This window comes from Mesitornis unicolor, unplaced genomic scaffold, assembly GCF_000695765.1.
Source record: "Mesitornis unicolor isolate BGI_N332 unplaced genomic scaffold, ASM69576v1 scaffold221, whole genome shotgun sequence".
Taxonomy (NCBI): Eukaryota; Metazoa; Chordata; class Aves; order Mesitornithiformes; family Mesitornithidae; genus Mesitornis; species Mesitornis unicolor.
Genome location: NW_010162946.1, coordinates 52,424 through 72,404, shown reverse-complemented (window position 1 = coordinate 72,404; position 19,981 = coordinate 52,424).

Below are 19,981 nucleotides of genomic sequence, written 5' to 3'. Positions count from 1 at the left end.
GCTTCCCTGCCAGCCAATCCTGGGAAGTGCCACAGGATGGCACAGCAGATGTGATCGGAGGGATTTTAGGCACCCAAGTGCAAATGCTACCTTGTAAACCAACAACAAAATACACTTACAGGTAGGTAAGTTCTGATTCTCTCTCCCATTCTGTCAGTCTGCTGGGGATGGGGGGAAGAGCTGCCTGCTGGGGGCTTCATTAGTTTTTATTTTCCCAGCTGATTCTCCATCAATTGGTTAATGAATTTTATGATACAGACTCTATAGCTGAAAAATAAATATGCTATCAGCTGAATGAGGGATACATTCATAAGGTTAAAAATGCTGGATTTTAGACTTCATATAAGCATTAGAAGCATGCGAAGATTATCAACACCAGAAAGATTCTCTGACCATCTAGCTTGTTTTCTAAGGCTTAAAATGCTTTTCTTTTCCCTTCTTGATGAAGACAGGATAGTCGGCTTCACACTTGTCTATGGTCATTTCCTACTCAATTTTACTTTCATAGCATCCTGTCTGAATTTCAAATGCTTAAGCAGAATTCCAGTAATCATTAGTGATAATGCATGACCTGCCTAATGTGAATAGATAGGTTAGATTAAATTCACATCCACTAAAAGTTAATATGCCTTTAAGAAGGGAACTGCAATCATTTTGTGTCTTCATGTGGGTACTTAGCTCTGAAGCAGTGATAATCTGTCTACAGAAAAACCTTTCCAAACTGTAACTTTCTGTAAAACAAATGAAGGTTCTACATTTTTTTCCTCCCCTTAGCATACAAGTCCTAATCCTGCAAGCTGATGCACAGAGATGCCCTGTCCTCCTTTTGCAGAGCTCTACGTGAGGGCAGGGCTCTGTCAGGCTGCAGACATCCATTTGCACTTAAGAAATAACACTTTTTCCCTTCCTCATTTGCATAACGATTTGCCATATTTTATTTTGACTCACAGTTCACAGTTACAAACCTAACAGAGGTACAGCTCTATTTAGGACAAAACTCAGGCTGATGCTGTTTACATCTTTAGCTTCCCATTGTGCTGCAAAGGGCAGGCAGAGCAGCTGTGGAGATGAAGGCTGGATCAGGCCCATGTGCTTACAAGGGTGGTTTGCCACAACCACCTGGCAGGCAATGCCAACCCTAGGAGAGAGTTTAAGCTGTGTTGTGAAAAAAGCACAAAATGCAAAGATCTCTATGTACGGCTGCACCAGGACTATGGGTGGCTGCCATCTGCATCCAGCTCATTTGAGTACAGAAGAAGTGTTGCTCCATTGCATAGATGGGGCTAAAAGATACAAGGGAAACAGGTGTAGAGCTGGCTTTTTATTCAACCACCTTTGCCCCTGTTTTCTTTTGAGACAGTCAGCTTCATTTTAACATAGCTAAGCCTTCTACTTTTGGAAGCAGACTATAAGGAGAGCCCTTGTACCTGAGCAGGGTCTTTGTGAAGGAGATGCACCATGCACAGCCCCTGACTCCCCGTTCGACCTTACAGGATCCTCACTGTACTGCCACCAGCAACCCCTTGCCTTAATAACAAAGTCCACCAGGACAATGTGCCTGGGGGACCCTAAGGACGTCTTCTTCCAAAACATGGGGCTCGTGCCAGCAGTTCCCCTGCCAGTACCCCCCAGTGCTGGCTTTTCCTTCCCTGTTCTTTGCAATACATTTCTTCTGAGAGCTGTCTCACTGCTCCCAAGGAGAATGGGAGAGGCAAGCAGGAGGCACAGGAGGGCTTCACAAAGTCCTTCTGAAACACAAGCACTCACCCACTGGCTTGCCCTTCCCCGCACACCTGCCTGTGCCACCACAAACACCCTGCTTGTTCATCACCCAGCTTTTCTTGGCATTATTATTCTCTTGCCTGGTGCTTTTCTGAGCTGCAGCTTCAAGTTAGAAATAAAACACTAATGAATTTGGTTATTTTTCATAACTTCTACTTTATGAGATAAAATGTTCTCATTTTGTACACATTCTAGAAGAAAACCTGAATTTTGCCTGCTTTTAGTTGTTCCAAAGGTTCAGGAACAACAGAAACATTAATGTTATCTCGGCGTGTTTTTTTTTAATTAAAATTGATTTCCTAAAGGATCACGTTTGCAAGAAGGCGTTGAGCAGTGAATATCAGCAGCAATCAGTATGGTAATGAGCCTGTTTTGTTAGCCTTCATTATGTTATTACAGACATATTTTACTTAAACACTGCTACAAGCTCCATTTGAAGAGACCAGTACCAAATATTGGCAAGCACTGAAAATAACTGGACTAAATGTCTCTTTACGGAGGCAACATAGGAATCTAAATACATGATGGCATTAGACATCAAGTGTAAAATCTTGGTCATGTCAAGGCTGAAGGAAGCTTTGCCTTTAGGGGGCTATGTCCATGCATGCACAGGGACATGTGGGGTGGTGACAGCCGACCCTTTGGGGTCTGGCCCCACGCTGAAGCTGCCACAGGAGTCTTTCAGGAGTTACAGAAAACTGCAACTAAATTCATTTAAAGCTGTCAAATGGTAAGCAAATGCCTCATACATACCAGCCAGGCACACATGCACCTATAGGGTTTCGGCTGCTTGGAGGTTTTTGGCATTGCAGGGGTTAATAATTGCCCTTGAACCCCTGGGAAGTGGACTTGAAAAGTTCCAGAGTTCAAGCGCGATGCCATAAGTGAGGTGCTAAATAATAAAAGAGCAGCCTTGTACTAGGCTCCCCGGCAGGAGATGAGCCCGCCACAAGCTCCACCCAGCCTGATGGTCCAGCTCGCGACGCCGGCAGCATAATTTCTACAGGGTGTCAGAAAATGCATTACTACTAAGTGGCATCACTCTGAATGAAATCTGTATGGGTCAACTGCAGGTTAAGCTAACAAAACAATAAAAAATTTAAAATCTAACAATCAGAGAGCCCCCCGAGCACTCAAGAGAAGCAGCAATGGGTGGTTTCTCACATGGACAAAGGAACAAGTCCCCACCTCCCAAGCATTGGCCTCTCCAGAGGTGAAGTAAAACGCATTTTTATTTTTCCAAGCGACAGCAAGACGTTTGCCCTAAGTGGGTTTCACCAGTTTATCGCCTCGAAAACTGGTTCATGCTCTTTCCCTTTCGTTAGTGAGAAGGATCTCAACCGATCATATTTGAAAACATGACCTACATACAAGTGCTTGCTATGAAGCTGTCAGTGGTGAGATCCCAGTAGAAGGTCTCTCACTTTCTCTGCTACTATTATATATATTTGGTGACCAAGTTGTGTTCTTGTAGGCAGCTTTAGGAAATGGAGAACTTCATGGGATACCTGGGGAAGACATTCTGGTGAGGAGATGGACGTCTCGCAGCCTTCCTGAAGAAAAGACGGCTGCGAGAAGCAAGAGCAGGGGAAGTAGAGGCAAGCCGCAGGGGACGCTAATTTTAAAGGAAGACATGCTCAGGGAGATACGGTCCTTCTGGGTGAGGTGTGCCTCAGTCCAGGGCAGGAAGAGCTCCAGAAGTCCAACACCAAATTCAGGGCAATGGGGGAGCAAACGGCACAAACAGGTTCTTATGTCCTCATTCCTCTTGAAGACCCTTCCTGAGCAGTACTTTTGCTTTCACATTAACATGGTCTTGTTATTTTCTGCATTAAATCACCGAATGAAGCAACTGTGAGGGTTCAGTAGGAGGTGCTCAGTCTCTTTCAGATCAACAGATAATAAGGCAACTATGAAACACATTTCATCTCACAGCAAGTTTCATAGTATTTCTGTGCAATCCCAAACTGTGTTTTGCCTGACATGTTTACGTACACCATTGTATACAGGCTCATTAGCAATGAATTTTCGTTGCATTTTGACTTTGAACCTTGCTCTTTCCCCTCTTAAAACCCAAAGGAATGCCATCTATATACATTTTGCTAATGGATTTTACAAATAATTTTAGTGCTCTTAAGACTTCTGTATATTTTTTTAACATTTACATTTGTAATGAAAAATTATCCTGAGTCAAAGACACATTATTAAGCTAAACCTAGATATATATGTATATATTCTAATGAAAAGGCTTCAGCCAGTTCTTATACATTTACTTAAATGAAGTTAAAATAGGAATAAATTATTTCATGAGCTCTCTCCTTAAGAGCTGCTCGGTATTTTTGTAATTAAATTGGAACAACGGCTGTATTTAACAGCCAAATGAAATGAAATAAACATCAGAACAAAGAAATGGAAATCCAAGTAGCCGAGTGCTCTGCTGGTCCACAACAACTTTTCCTCAGTGAATGCAAACCAGGAATGGAAACAGAGGTGGCCTGAATCTGTTTAGATTTGTATCAGTATTAGTCATTAAAGTGGAAATAGGAGAAGGTTCCTGCCTTATCCCTGCTCGAGTGAAATGCAAAAAACTAAGTGTATTCATTGCAGTTTGTAACTGTTTTTCCAAATTCAGTAATACAGAAAATAATAAAGAAGTAGCCCTGAAATATGACCCAGTTTTGTCTTTAAAAAAAAAAGCAAAATTAATGGCATTGCCTCCTCTTTACAAATATAATTACCATGCATATTTTCTTTACCAACATAACAATTCAACTAACAGACCACATCACCACTCCAGGCTCCCCTCAGCAATTTCTTAAACTTCATAATTATTTTTCCTATATTTTCCTGTGCTGCGAGTCTTCCTTCCATTGGGCGACATGAAGGGACTTGCTTGTTAGTGAGTGGAATTACACAATGTCCAGACAGTGCTCTTCAGTTAACAAAAACACGTGCACACACAGAAATAAAAATTTTCCTCGTTGTAAAATGCTTTTCCAGAGCTGACAGCAAGTAGTAATTTTGTTTTTATAAATATGGGCAAACTCCAAATTTTGTGATCCCCTGTGCACTTGGACTTTTAAAAAAATTTAAAATCATCCCAGCATCCCTCTATTCATTCATCAATCCATCCATCCATCTACCCATGCCTATACCCCCCCTTTTCATAAACAGCTCTGCTAATTAACTCCCACGTTGTAGCAATCTTTCCATTACACAAAAAGGAGAGGGAGATTGAATTTATCTATATGTGATGAACAAATGCCCTGGAGAAGCTCTTGTAATCTATCATGTCAATGTAGATGAACTCCTCGGGATTTCTTTTCTTTGTTTTACCCTCCAATAACAGTAAAAATGACACACGCAAGAATCTCAGTACTTAGGCTATGCAGCTAATCAGCATCTGGAAAGGCATTCAAGGTTGCTCCTCATTTATCCTTTTTAGAACAATAAAACTTAGGGGTGACTGCCTCTGGGTTTGAGGTCTAATTACTGTAACAATTAGGCTCATCAGTGCATTTATTATTATTAAGGAATGACGACAGAGAACTGATCTCTATCTGATTAAACAAAATAAAGCACTAATTGAGAAGAACAGCAAGTCCATTATTTTTCAAGTCCCTGAACAGGGCTGAACTTCATAAACGGAGACAGCACTAACCCTTCCTACAAGGAAAAGGGGCAAGAACGGGCATCAGTGGACGAGAACAAGCAATGTCCAAGCACAGGGTGTACCCCAGCGCCCCGACCCCAGCCCGTCGCCACGATTTTCAGAAGTCATTTATTGCCGTGACGCCTCTTGGTTAAGATCAGCTCGGTGCTCGGTTTTGCAATGATTTGTTAGTGTCACAGTCTTCACTTACACCTTTTTTTAAAATTTTCTCAGCTCAGTTTGGGCTCAGGCTCTCACTGTGCGGTTATGCGGGTACAGCTCTTGCAGGAGCAGTGGGTATTTTGGCTGCAGAGCGAGTGGGAGCCCTGAGTCACTAATGTAGGAAATAAAATCCCCATTCACTGGGTTTTTGAAAGCAATTCAACGTTGGGGTATATCAAAGGGTATATCAGGGTATGCCACACTCCTCTGTCTGTTGTGAAGCAGGGTGCAAAAGAGCTAAAGGGGTTTTATTTGACTTGTTACATAGACAAATATACCAGTATTTCAAAACTAATGAAAAAACATCAAAAAACCCCAGAAGACTAATTACTTCAAACCTCAAACTTTGATGTAAAACCATACAGAAAGAAGTCAAACCAGGAGATATGCAGAATAACTCCAGCCTCCGTCTTCCCCCCCGTCTTTCTACATTTTCAGTAAGCAAGGAGCTGTTTTGCACTGTGGGTTTGTATCTCCTTGCAAGCCTGGACAGGTCATTTCAACTCCAAAATCCACCTAAATGAAAAGATTGTGGTTTTTACTTGGTAAACATCCATTAAGAACTGTTTGCAAGGAATATTGTTTGTAAAAATATCATGAGATACAAAGCGTTAAGCAGTCTTGAACCAGTTATTTAACCCAAAACAAACAAACAATGATGGTTCCGCTTAAGGAAAGAAAATAAGACTTACTCACTTTCAGTGGAGAGGGAAATACATTGTAGGATGAAAGTAATCTACTTGTGTGCAAGCAGATACACTTTCTTGATCAATAAGAAAAAAAATCAGCTCTGCATTTCTCAGACCAGTCTTCTCTTTTTTTAATGCAGTATTTCAAAGCTATGCATATATAATGCAGCTGCCAAAATATTTGATGTGGTTTTAATGCTGATGAGTAAAGCAATCGAAAGCTTTTCACAGGAATTATAAAAACTTTGTATTTCTAATAATGTTGTACAGACAGCTAAAAAGCAAACAAACAAACAAACATTCGCACAAGCAGCTTTGTGACCGCATTTTACCATGATCACGATGGGACCCTCCTCTAACAAAATAAAGCTACCAAGAGTTAGGGATAGGCGCTTTCTGAGATGCACAGTTCGATTCATTCTGTGCAGCACCATTTCACAGGGCACCAGATTAATCTAGAGCACCGCCTGTTCTGAGCAGCACGATGCTAATACAAATTCACCTTTCAATCACTTCTGCGGGTTAATGACACTGAGTAATAGCACATTAGCAAAGTGCCACTCCAGGCACCAGCCAGGCATGCCAAACAGATAATCTGACAAACGTTTCAGATTCATTTTCCATGAACAGAAACACCGTTCGGGCTTATTAACTAGCAAATCTACATACAGTGCAGTGCAGAGCACAGAGGCTCCATTAAAAGTAGCAATCTATCTCATTAATGTAATCTATAACGGTATTTGGCCTCTAATATTGTTGCAAAATTAAAAAAAAAATATGCTCGTGCTCTGTAATGCTGTAGTATATTTGCACTAATTGCTTCATACGCTCCGGTAAAGTTTTTGATGTAGAGGAATTCCGGTGCTGGTTTAGAGAGATAAATTATGTTTTCAATTACTATCCCTTTCAAGAGCGCAGATAATTCAGGTAGCTTTCCCAAACTACTCTCTGTCCTCACTTCATTTTTCTTGTTTCTATTAAATGCTTCCCTTGCAAAAGCAGTGCATCTGTATCTGCTCTTCACATCTGTTACTGCATCTCTGCTTTTACAGATGTTATTTGAGCATGCGGAGGAGTAGAGTTACAGGGTCTGATTGCTCACTTAGCTCAAAATCAATAGGAGATGAACAGGATTTGTCTTCTTATCTCCAGCATATTGATAACCAAATGGGAAAAAGAGCAATTTAAAAAGAAGAACAGCTCCCCAAAATGTTAATTCAAAATTGTAAATAAAATGACTGGAGTGCTTTCACAGCCTTTAAACACCTATTTTAACAGAATGTTAGAAAACAAGAACGTTGCTGAAACAATACATTAAAAGCAAACTTCCCAGCAGGTTTATCCAAACCCAATTCTAACAGCAAGCAGATATACTGAAAAACCCAATTAAAAACACCATTCACATCCAGAAAGCAGAAACGATGCTGCATTATCCATATGCCAGGTCAATTCATAGTTTTTTTTAACAGCTGGGATTCGGAAAACTATCTAGAGACATTTCCTTTGTTCGCTAAATCTTAACCATCTTCCTTTGCCTACCTTGTTAGCTTCAGTTCTTTGGATCTTGATACAGGAACAGTGTTTTAATCTGATTTTTCTCAAGTAAAGATTAGGAGGGAGGCAAATGCTTTGGTTTTGGTTAAAGTGTTTTAACACAATTTCTAGCTCTTGCAGTGTTTCACTTCCTTGCAGTGTCCTGCCTCTGGGACCAGGAGTCAGAGTCTGTGACCATTTGTAACAAAAATAGGTGGGAAATTAGCTTTCTGCCCCTTCGCTGGTGACCCTGGCGCTTTCTCCAGAGCCTTTGTTTGAAACCGTGCCTGCAGGTGATTACCCCAGTGACCACCAGCCTGCTCCGCCACGCTTCAATCTCCTTTAGTGCTGAACCTGGAATTTCAAAGCTGCAATTTGCCTTTATGGCCTTCTGGGTTTCAGGGTACGAGGGCATGTTCTTGCTCTTGGCCTCAGATCAAGGTAGCCCAGGTCTACTTTTTTCCTTTTTAATCCCATGTTTCATTTTGCATCCACTTTACAGTGTTATGCAGAGCAGTAAAGAGGATGTGTCAGGGTATGACACTGCCAGGCTTTCTCCTGACTGTTTCAGGAAGGAATTCAGGTTTGCATCGCTGGGTGACCAAGTATTTTGCTTTATTGCTAGTTATATTGAACGGCTCACACACTATTTCCTTCGGAAATGCCTCAAGTGCTTGCTTTGGTTACAATTCTTAAATAACCTAGTTTTTAACGACACTGCAGGGTATTTAACAACAAAATACTGCTGCAATTATGGGATGGCAAATAAACGTGTTATTGATTAGTTCAGAATTTGCAATAAAGATGATGCACCGGGACTCGGGAGATTCAATCGCCGGCGCATTTATGAAGATCCTGGGAGATTACAGACAAGTCTGTTAATGTTCCAGTTCACCTCTTCTGCAGAATAAGGATGAAAATACTCCCTTCTCTCCAGAGTTTTGCCTGCTCAGGCAAGGAAAGCTCTTCTCTGCTGGAACGGCTATGGCACCTCCAGCCAAGTCAACTCCTATCTTGTGTGAGTGCCTTGGACACTGCAGCCCTATGCAACCTGCTGCTACAAAATATTAAATAACAGTTAGAACAAAGGCTTTAACATACAATGAGTTTAGGATTTAGTTCAGTGGACAGTGAGTTCCTTAAACTCGTAGTTCATAGTATTCCACATATTTGTATGTATAGCAAGACAGTCAAAGCCTTGCTTTTCCTTGAATCATACTCATTGCTTTACATACATTACAGTCCACAGAGACTCAGCAACAGAGAGCAATTAAGAAAACAAACAAACCATAGAAATGAATCATATAAGGAAGAAAAGCAGAAGTGTCACCACCAGTCTTCAAACATATGGCACTCCAAGGCCCTCCTTGCTCCACACAACTTCCACTGCTCCATCAGGTCCAGATGCCTGCTTGTTTTGGAGGAGAATTTGCTTAGAGAAAGTCTTGTGGCCAGCATGATTTCATACCTCATTAGTGTTGTCCTGATGCAAGTAATGGAAAGTCCTGGATGCCAGCAGTTCTGTACAAATGCAGAAGCTGCTTGCTTATCAGACGCTTAAGGAAGGTGATGGAAACCGAAAAGAGTAACGCTGCACATGGTAGGATAAAGGTAAAAGGAGGGATATTAGAGTAGGCACCAGTGGTGTTTCCAGCTTAGGAGAGTGTTGTTTCCATCACCTGGAGATGGGGAAAACAGCTCACTCTTTGCCCAGTTATGCTGATAAGTTTTGAGGTTTATTACTACTGGATCTCTGAAATTTGGGTCTTTGGCCCACTGGTGACCACTTGAGTAAACAAGTCAACTTTGACTTGCTGTCAAAATTCACAGTATTTTAAGATACTCTGCCACTCACACAGACTGCCAACAATTTTCCACAGTGCATAATGTGAAAACATCCAGTGAAGGAGAGCAATGCTAAAATGAACAGGAAAACCATTCTTTCTGGCTTCATTCAGCCCATCAGCTGAGCATCACTTTAACACTAGCTAAGCTATCTTACTGCATTGTAATTAAACTTCATGCCTGCTAATTACTGCAAAATTTAGTTGTGTTTTTCATGTTGCCAGCCACAGAAACGTTAAAACAGAAGAAAGAACCAGCGCTGTAGCCAGCATCCTGTTCCAGTCATCTTGGCTGGCCATTATCAATAACAAAATGTTCAATTTGTGGCTGCTCTTTCTCTATCCATTATCAAAACAACTTGAGTTTGTGCAGAATGGCCCTGTGATCTCAAAGCAATATCCTACTGATTCGGCAAAAATTTTTACAGATTAACAGTGACACAAGGAGCACCTCTAGTCGTGACCAACGTGGAAACTATTTTGAGAAAGAATGAGCTCAGACAGGGTCTCAAAGCAAGTCTGTAAATGCACATAGACCCAAACAGGAGTGTTTTGATCCTGGAGGAGGAGAGGAGGAAGACGATCAGTGAAATCCACCACAACCACTACAGCTTGAGAAGAATTCCCCCTCTCTGCCTTACCACCACATCCTACTCTCATTTCCCACAACCCTGCACTTCTTAAGGCTTTTTAACACATGCCGCAGAATCTTGATTATCTCTGATTTTCATTGTGTAGGAAAAGGAAGCCTGATCACTCAATAAAACCATTAACGCTAAACATTACCATGAAAAAACGCAGCAAGGAGACGCTGTTACGCCAAGGCCTTGTGCCAAAAGCATACCCCAAGTCGTGCCCTGCACCAGCACAGGGCATTTCCAGGGGATCCCAGCACACTTTCCTGGGCAGCCCAGGCTCTTCCCACAGCCAACTGCTGCCATGTCCTGCAAGCAACACTTTCCTTCCCTCTCCTGCAGGTTCCCCTGTCAAAAAGCAAATGCTCAGGCCTCTCCAACATGCCAGGACATCCACTAGCAAGCAACTCTGGCTATATCGAGCATAAGAAGTCATCAGTCTCATAGCCGGCACATAACTCCCCCCCGCCATTTCCTCTCCTATTTGGCAGCTGACCTCCTGTGGAGGCAGCTGAAAGGGGCATTAATGGTTTTTGTCAGCCCACTTTGTTTAGCAGCTATCAAAATCGAATCAATGCCTCCTCCATTGTCTTGGCTTTCTCCTTTGAAGGTTTTTTTCCGTACTCCACCTCGTCACCGCAGTGGGCTTTGGGCTGTGATTTATCACCAGGTTCAGGAGGCTGCTGCTTCATGGGAGCAATAAGCAAAAGTGTAATTCCAACAAGTTTGCTTTTCGGTGCGTTTTTTCTGCTGAAGGCAACAGCTATATCCAGGCTACCCTTAAACATAACTCATGCCCCAGCGTTTCCAGAAGGAAGAGACAGGAGAAAGACTTCAGAAAAAAATCTTTTGCCCTTCCCTAACTCTCCCTTCCTTTGTCCTTGCATCTCCTGGCTCCTGTCGCTGCTGGAGCGCAGAGGGCAGCCGCAGGGACACTGCAAGCTGCTGCAGCATTGCCGGATGCACAAGAAGGATGGTCTGCAGGCTGTGGCTACTCAGAACAGCAGAAAAGCAAGGTAAGGTGGTAAGGGCAAGCTCACAGGAGGCAGTAGATAAAGTCGGTCCCTCCCTGGCCCAGCACCTCTGGTCTGCCATCTGGGTCACAGCTTAGTGACCCAGGAAAGGCTAAGAATGAGTCTGGCAGGAGCAGATGGGCAGGAAAAAAAAATCATACAATAAATTGATTCAAGAAAATAATATTTTACGCTCATCACAAAGCTGATGAAATAACCAATACTGAATTACTGAGGTCTGATCACACAGTCCTAATAATGATATCTGTCCTGCAGTAGCATACAGAATACGGTCCCCTTACTTTTATACAGGTGGTTATAGATCTTCTTTCTACATAAAATGTCATGCTTTTATAAAAGTAAATTCCAAAGCAAATGTAACTCTTCAGAGCCATCATTACCCAGGGCTTTATAGCCAGGCTTGTTAACTCTCCTGGTAAGCACCAGGTCCTGCCACTCTGCTCAGTCTTAACTCATTTTCAGAGGCTGCTAAGATTTATTTTAGTGCCTGACACCTGAGTAACGCGTGCTTTCCTTCAGTTTCTGCATACATTTACTGTACAGCAAACTTGCTCCTTGGTTTTATCTTGTACCTTCTCTCCCCTGTATTCACCTCACACGCCTGTCTGACCTGCGGCCAGCGAGGGTGTTTTATTAACAAGCATCTTTAGGATTATGCCAGCAAGTCTTTTCTACATGTTTGCAATGCACCTACTGCAATTAAGCCCTGATCTTTGAATGTGGCCCCTAAGGACCACAGTAATAGAAATAATAAATCATTACAAACAATGCTGTCATGGGGAAACTCGTGTTCTCTCCTCTTTTACCCCAAGGCCCCGAGCAGGGTGTGTGGGTGAGGGTGGGAGGTACGAGAGGTAAGAGCTCTCTGATTTAGGAACCCATGTGGTGGCACCACTTTGATGTGGTTTCAGCAGAATGTGGGAAATAACAAACCAACAAAGAAGCAGCACCACAGCATGCGCATATAGATGTTACCTCTCACACTGGGTCCCCTTGGCTAATTCTAGAACATCAGAATAAAAAAACCACCAAACATTTCTTTCAGGTGATGCAACATTGCACTGGACAACTGCGGGAAGACTGAGGCACTGAAACAGGCTAAGGAACAGCGCAACACTGTCTTTTCTGCTGCTTCTTTTTGACAAGCCAGATACTATAATGAAACTCAGTGGAAAGGTCTAAAATGAACCTGTCTCCCCAATGCATACAGTTCTACATGGGCAAATTTCTGCACAGAGAAACAGCTATGGAAGGAAGGTGTCAGTAGGTAAACAAGATCTATCCACCCCCAGGCTGTTTCTCTGCACCAATGCTGTATTTCAAATCAATCCAGTAATCTCAAAACAGTTTGGAATATCTGGCATCTGTAATTCTGCCCCCTTCCATCAAAGCAGGCATTTCAACTGTGTAAAATTTATATTCCACTTACAATCAGTACTATCCTATTACTGAAGTGGCTCTGGTGAAAGTTCTTACAGAAAGAAGCAAAAATTCATTAACTCACTGCCACTAGCCCACATTAGGGAAAACCAAGTGTCTTCAGGGAAAAGAATTTTCCCAAGAGAGATGAAATACAAAATCCTCTTTCAGAATGTATATACATTGCATAAATACATGCAAAGGTAAGAAAAAGAGAGAGGCAGCGGAAATATAAACCAGAAAGTATTAATTTCACAGAATGTAGCAACAATAACATGAAGACTTTTATCCTAAATCACCTCATAGTGTAATACATAGTACTCATCTATTAAAGAGGCTCAGGAGGGCTAAACCAGACCAGACGGCCTCAGACACGCGTATTAGTACATTTCTTAACATCATCAGTCGCTTAATGTTGCATCGCCAGCATCGTGTTTGCTTTGCATATTATGGCTTTTCCACAGAGTGCAGAGTCGCAGCAGCTTTGTGAGATCATAGGAGGGCACACGAGCAAATGAGCCAGAGAGACACCCTTATGATGTCTCCTATATCTCCTGGTCTTACACACTGATGGCATCTTCTGCTTTCCGCGCCCTGCCTGAAGAACAGCACGATGCCTGTCAATGAGCAGTAATTACTGCAGTTATCAAAGAACTCAAAATGGAAAGTTTTACCTTCTGGATAACGTAACCTAACAAGCAAGAGAAGCTGAATCTGACTTCCATGGGTAACAGTGAGTGTTTCCCCACTGACTTCTCGTGGGAGCAGATCTACAAGAAATTTCATAGCAATGCAGTTTACACTGCATGATACGCCGTTAAGTCAAAACCCCTTAAGACAAGTATCCCGTATCAATTTCCCTCTCAAAGCCATGACTCAGTGCATGTGCCTGAGTTTGGAAACACATCAGATCAGGTGTTATTTCCACAGCCCTACATGTACATAAGATACTTGATTTTCCCAGCTCTGCCGCCATCCTGTTTTTCAGGACACTTTTAGAAGGACAGGACCTTTCTCCATACGACTGGCCAGAAAATATTCTTGTTTTCACCATTCTACCAAGGTCAAACATCCAGAAGTCAAATACTTGATATTGCCAGCCCACTGACTCCAGCAGCAATCCAGTTTGCTTCTTCCTCTCTAATCCGAGCTCTGAGCACAGTGAGAGCGCCCAAGCTCTGTGCAATCTGCAAGATGGGACATGCCAAGGACACGATGGCCTGCAGTGACCCCAAACTAATTAGGGAAACATCTTTATTTCTGCAATCACGCAATCCTTTACAAAAATTTAGACTTCATATACTTTTGGGAATTGCAGTTTTAATTGTGTTTAAAAGTCCAACTCCTACAAACATAGCACTGTGTTGAACAGACCGTGACTTGACTGGAGACTTAAATCACATGGAGGCTTAGATGATGTATTGAAATGTATTCCCCATGCATTTATCTCAGCCTGGATAATGAAACTAAGCTGTTTAGCTTCATTACTCGTGAAATACCCTTAAGAAACAATTGTGCCATATTACAGCAAGCAGACTTGACTTCCATTTTAACACTCTTTATCTGCTCTGGCCTGTGTGTTCTTCTCTGTGCCTATACTGATTTGGGGAGCTCTGCAGTGGAGGAATCATGTCTTCCTGCCATCTCTGGGTAGATCCCACAGCATGCTGGCTGTTCTAGTATAAACAGCAAATTATAATAATTCACCAGTATCAAGTTTTACCATTCAAATTTTCCATGCTGCAGCATATGGAAACACTTTCCACCCTGCCACTGTCTAAAAAAAAAAAACAAAACTAAAAAAACCTTTGCAAAATAAAGGCAAACAAAAACCCAAACATATTTACCTCACTTAAAACCAAAATACTGGGAGTGCATCTTTAGCCTACATAAAGCGCAGTTTATTTCAGGAGCAACCTGCGAACACCAGTGAGCTGCACGCACCACGATAGGTCTGAGCCCACAGGAGGAAAACCCTGACTTTCTTTCACCGCTGGTTTCATGGTCTTTACTGCATTGTTCTCTTATGACCAGCCCAAGTAGATGACTCCTCACAATTGCAAAAGGAGCATTAAACTCTCCACAAGAGATCTTAAAATGGCCAGAGGTAGTCAGCTTGTTTTCTTTTCTTCTTAGCTCAGCACACAACATCAGTCATACGAAAGTAATTTAAAACAGATAAACTCCCGTAAGAAATCTACTGGTATTTTCTTTATCTGATTTATGTCACAGGTTTTACTTTTTACTGATACAGTGCACCAGCCTTGCGGCTGCCATAAAGCAACCAACCAAAGAAACCAGGGATCTACCAGTGGATAGAAACAAAACAGAAATGAGCCCTAAATATTCCCCATGCTGCTGTGCCTAATACAGAATGGACAACCCTGGGCATCTTCATCACTGGGGAGTTGAGGGAATGCGAGACTTTGGGGTATGCTTAGCGCTTTGCGGGATTAAGCTCTTGCTCTTTTTTCTCCTCGTCGCTCTGACAGGCAGATGAAGGTGGGTTTCCACCTTAGAGGAAGGAGTGAACGCACCACAGATGTCCAAGGGACGAGATCGCAGCGCGTCCCCGAGCATCACCTCTGAGCTGTGGACCTGCAGCAGACACAAGATAGGTAACACTACCACATACACCCGGTGGCTGCAATTCATCTCAATCCCAAAGTAAACCTGTCAGCTCCTAAACACTAAACTCTCTCATCGTGGCTTTTAAGTCATGTAGAATAGGTTACTTCATTGCACCATTTGTTTGGGGAAGGAATAAATGCGACATTCATTGTTTAAAATGTAGTAAAAGCCAAAATGCAAGAGGCAATTTCAACCATTCAACAACTATGTGAGCTTGTAGGAGAAAGCTCACTTTTTACATCTACTGGTTGAATGTCTAGAGAAAAATTATTTAGTAGGTAGACATAGTTAAAGTGCAAGGGCTTTCTGCTGGCCTGAAATCAAAACCTAATAGCTAACTCTTTTACAATAAATCATGAACAAGCTAGACTTGATTTGTCTTCTTGTCTATAGATTGCATTGAAGATATAAGTAGTTATTGATGTTATGGAGTAAGTACAAAGCTGGATAAAAAAAGGCTCCAGAGTTTTATATGCTGTAAAGTGATGAATGACTGGCAAGAGGGAAAACTCGGGGGGTGCTTTTTGGTAATTTTATATTTTCAGTTCATTTCTGTCACCTACAAAAAAAAAATACTCAACATTTGAAAAACTTACTTTATTCTCAAAAAACTTCTATACATTTATATGGAATCTAACTCAAAGGCATGTATTTTTAAGAAAGAATGCAATATTACTCTTTTTCCAGCCCCCAGAAAGGAAGCTGATGACTTCTGATACAAATCATTGTAGACAAAAGTGTGATTCAACTATTTCTTTCTGTATACATAACAAATACAAAGATCATCTGATATGCAGTCTAATTTGGCCTGGAATTTATAGCTGAGTGAAGTATAATAAAAATCTTACAGTAATTGAGTAATAACATATGCAATTACCTCAACAAATAAATCAAGTCAGTAGGTGATAGCATTAACATAAGGGTGTTGAATTTGGTGACCCCTGAGATATAAACTTAGCTCTCAAGTCTGGTGCTAAGTAACTGGGCTTCCCAGGGCATGTGAAACACATCTGACCCTTCCACACAGACATTTGCTTATAATTGCACACCGTTCACATATGACTTAAGAGATGTTGGCACATTTTATTGAGGACATGGCCAATTAATTATGATTTACTATAAAAAATAGGCATAGCTCTATTTTTTACTGCCAGATAACGTTCTCTGTTCATACCTAAGTGCCACACTTTATGCAGCAGGTTGCTACACATAAATTTAATGACTTATGGATCATGGATCCCCATGAATAGATGGTGCACTGGGGGCAGGTCGCAAGCTTATAGGCTGTCATCCCTTCAAATATCCATACATCTGCTACAATATATAGCACTGTTAAATGTGATTTAGGGAGAACGAAAGAGAGATATTTGGAGACTCCTTTCATTCAAGTTGACTGGAAACTGGTAGGTGCAGATAAATGTGAATGTTGTCTTTAGAGGAACGGATGCCTGAAACACATTTATTTCATCCATCCATGCTTGCTAGCCAATTCAGGAACAGTTTTAGTAACAGCCTCAGGCTGGGATATGATGCAAAGGTTGTCTACAAAGAAGTTCATGGGACAATCCTGATTTTATGAGGTGCATCTCGCATCCTGCAAGCTTAGCCTGAAGCTTTGTTACTGTTCTGAACTAGTTTGGGTCTCTGGGACTCCTGAAACTTTGCAGTGGAATAACTTGACCCAATGCTGCAACTTAATCAAATTGTGTTAATTTATGAGGAAGTCGTCTTGTCATATAATGACATAAAAACAAGACAGGGCATGCCTGCATCACACATCAACACAACGTGACATGAAGCTACAAACACCGAGATGAAGTTCTCCTGTGCAGTACAACAAATACGATTAAATCTAGCAAAAAAAAACTAAAGGGAAAAACTGTGAGTTATGTCAACTGCAGTGACAAAACAGCCTGTAGTACAAATCCCTTGGAGTCTGGCCAAAACAAACAACCAACAGAGACAGGATCACACGCTCGGAGATGTAAGAGTGGCAAACTCGGAGCGCTTCTCAGAAGCGGTCGTTCTTTGCATGCATTTTTTTGGCGTTAATTTTTTTTGCCATTGATACAGCGCTGAGGCCAAGTAAAGTAACTCTGAATGTCACACGACATATACTTTAACTGCTTACTGCCCTGCTTTATTATTTCTTCTTTTAAAACCATGCCAACACAGCTTTAACACGAACGGCCAACTTTTGCAAACAAGACAGTTAAGTGGAGCACGGCAGCCCTCTGAAAACGCGGCCAAGCCTGGAACAAAAGCAGCTATTTAAAACGCGAACATTGAAAAGTCTGTTAAATCATCTGATTTGTGTAACCTGAGCCACACCATGTGAGGTGTTTCCTCTCTGCTGGCCAACTCTGACGGCCACAAGGGTGAAGAGAACAGGGTTCCTTAGAAATGTCAAGCTCTGTTTATCAAAGACCTTTGTAAAATTACTAAAATAACATTTCAGCTACAGTGGCCGCCCTTAGGAACTTGCCAAATGTTTCTGATAACTGAATAGGCACCTCAGTAGTCCCAGTATTCCAGGAATTTCCTACGGTAGGTAGCGGGAAACACAAGTCAGTGCTCAGGCACTGCAACATCTAATGCTACGCTGGCAGTCTCATACCGTGCACACACTGCAGTGCCCTACACAGGCATGTTCAGCCCCAAGAAAGCATGATGAATTTATCAGTTGGGATATAAAAGCAAAAGTTATTCCTTCAGCAGCAGAACTGCTGAAGCCTCGTTTCCTTTAAATTCCTGCCTTACATCCCCCAGATCTCCTTCCGTGGTCCCTGTGGGCTCTCACCACCAGCAGCACAGCAGCGTTCCCCGAGGGCTGCAGGGAGAGGGTGCGTGGTGTTACACACCTCCTTCCCTCCACCAGGACATCGTCGAGGTCCTCTCATCTCCTGCTACCCATTTTCACAGAGCTTGGAGAAACATCTCGTGGAGTCCCTTGCCTCTTTCTGTTGAAATGAGCTATTAAAAATAATAAAAAATACAAAGTTTTTGGAGGTGCAAGCTGCCTGACAAAAGCATCGGTGCCTACGTCTCACTTCTCTGGGAATCCAAAATGTCTACAGTTTGGCCACTTAAAGAAGAGAGGAGGAAATCGCAAAGATGGACAGGTCATGAGAACATTTCGGTGAAAATGTGCATATAAATGGGTAAACTCTGGTTCCGCTAGAGACGATGGCAATTCTGTCACCATCACTGGTAAGGTCAGGGCTTCAAACTCTGACTTTGCGTGGTCGACACATTTGAGATTACAAAAAAAAAGTACTTTCTATGTATCAATCTTTTTAGCATTTTGCTTACTTGTTCGCCAGTAATGCACTACTATGGTAAAGCAAACGTACATCGTAAGGAACCCATCCCACTGATAAGCTTTAGACTGACTTTATACACACTCCCCGAATTTTCTCTCTGAGCTGTTAACATTTACTGGAGCTGACCTCCTCTCTGCCAGCTGCACAGCTCCGAGAGCGTCTCGCTGGTAATTAAAAGTGACAGCGCGCCTTTTGGTTAAAATTAACAGAGGTGAAACTTAACGGAAACTGCCTGCTCAAGGAGTCGCACCACTCTCCATTATCGGACTCTAAATTATTAACTCGCCTTAGTTTTATCATGATTAATTATTAAAATTCAGCTGCTTGTCAACATATTCATCACAGAACCGATAGATTAGCAGTGTCTTGTGCTATATTGGCTGTGCTCTAAACAGTGACCTTTCAGCAGTATTTCATGTCTCCAAAGGATTCTTGTAGTCGCACATTTTACCCAGGATAATAAAGGGAGAAGGAAGAACAGTCAGCTCTACATTGGAAATTTAAGGCAAATCCTACCCTGCCTTTTATCCCAAACATCCAACTGAGTTAAGGGGGAAAACAAGAATCAAAGGCAGCTGGTATGCGTTCTGCAGCAGGAGGAGGACGGGGTTTTGTCGTATTCTTGTAGCTTTATTCCCTCAGTCCTCTTTCCTTTAGAGGGAAGATTTAGAAGGACTGTTTAGACGCTACGTGCTGCTGAATTGCAGCAAGGTTTGCCTCTAGTGTCGAGAGGCGACAGTTCAAAGTATTCACTTCAACACGACCTATTCCTGGCACTAAAGACAAAAGACTTTGTTACTTGAGCAATGATTTTAATTTTTTTCTTTTTAAATAGCAACAACTACAATTCTAGGCAGTGTCCCACATATTTAACACTTATTGGAAAAGTCAGCTGAATACCACAGATTGCAATCAACTTCATTCACAGATGCCAGTCTTTTTTTTTTTTTTTTCCTCCTTTGAATGTTCAGAGCTTCACAAGTCATTAGTCCATTAGCACAAAGTTAAAGTACGCCAATCAATGTCATTTAGAGCTGCAGGTCAGCTCGGGTTTTCATAAACAATCTTAAGGCTAATGACAGCCACGTACCCTTCTGCTCTCATTTTCATTTCATCTTGAGCCTTCTTTGAAACACTAGATTTGGCATTTGCAAAGAAATAAACCCACTGCAGGTGTTACTTTTCACCATGATAAAATAGAAACTGTGTTCTCAAAA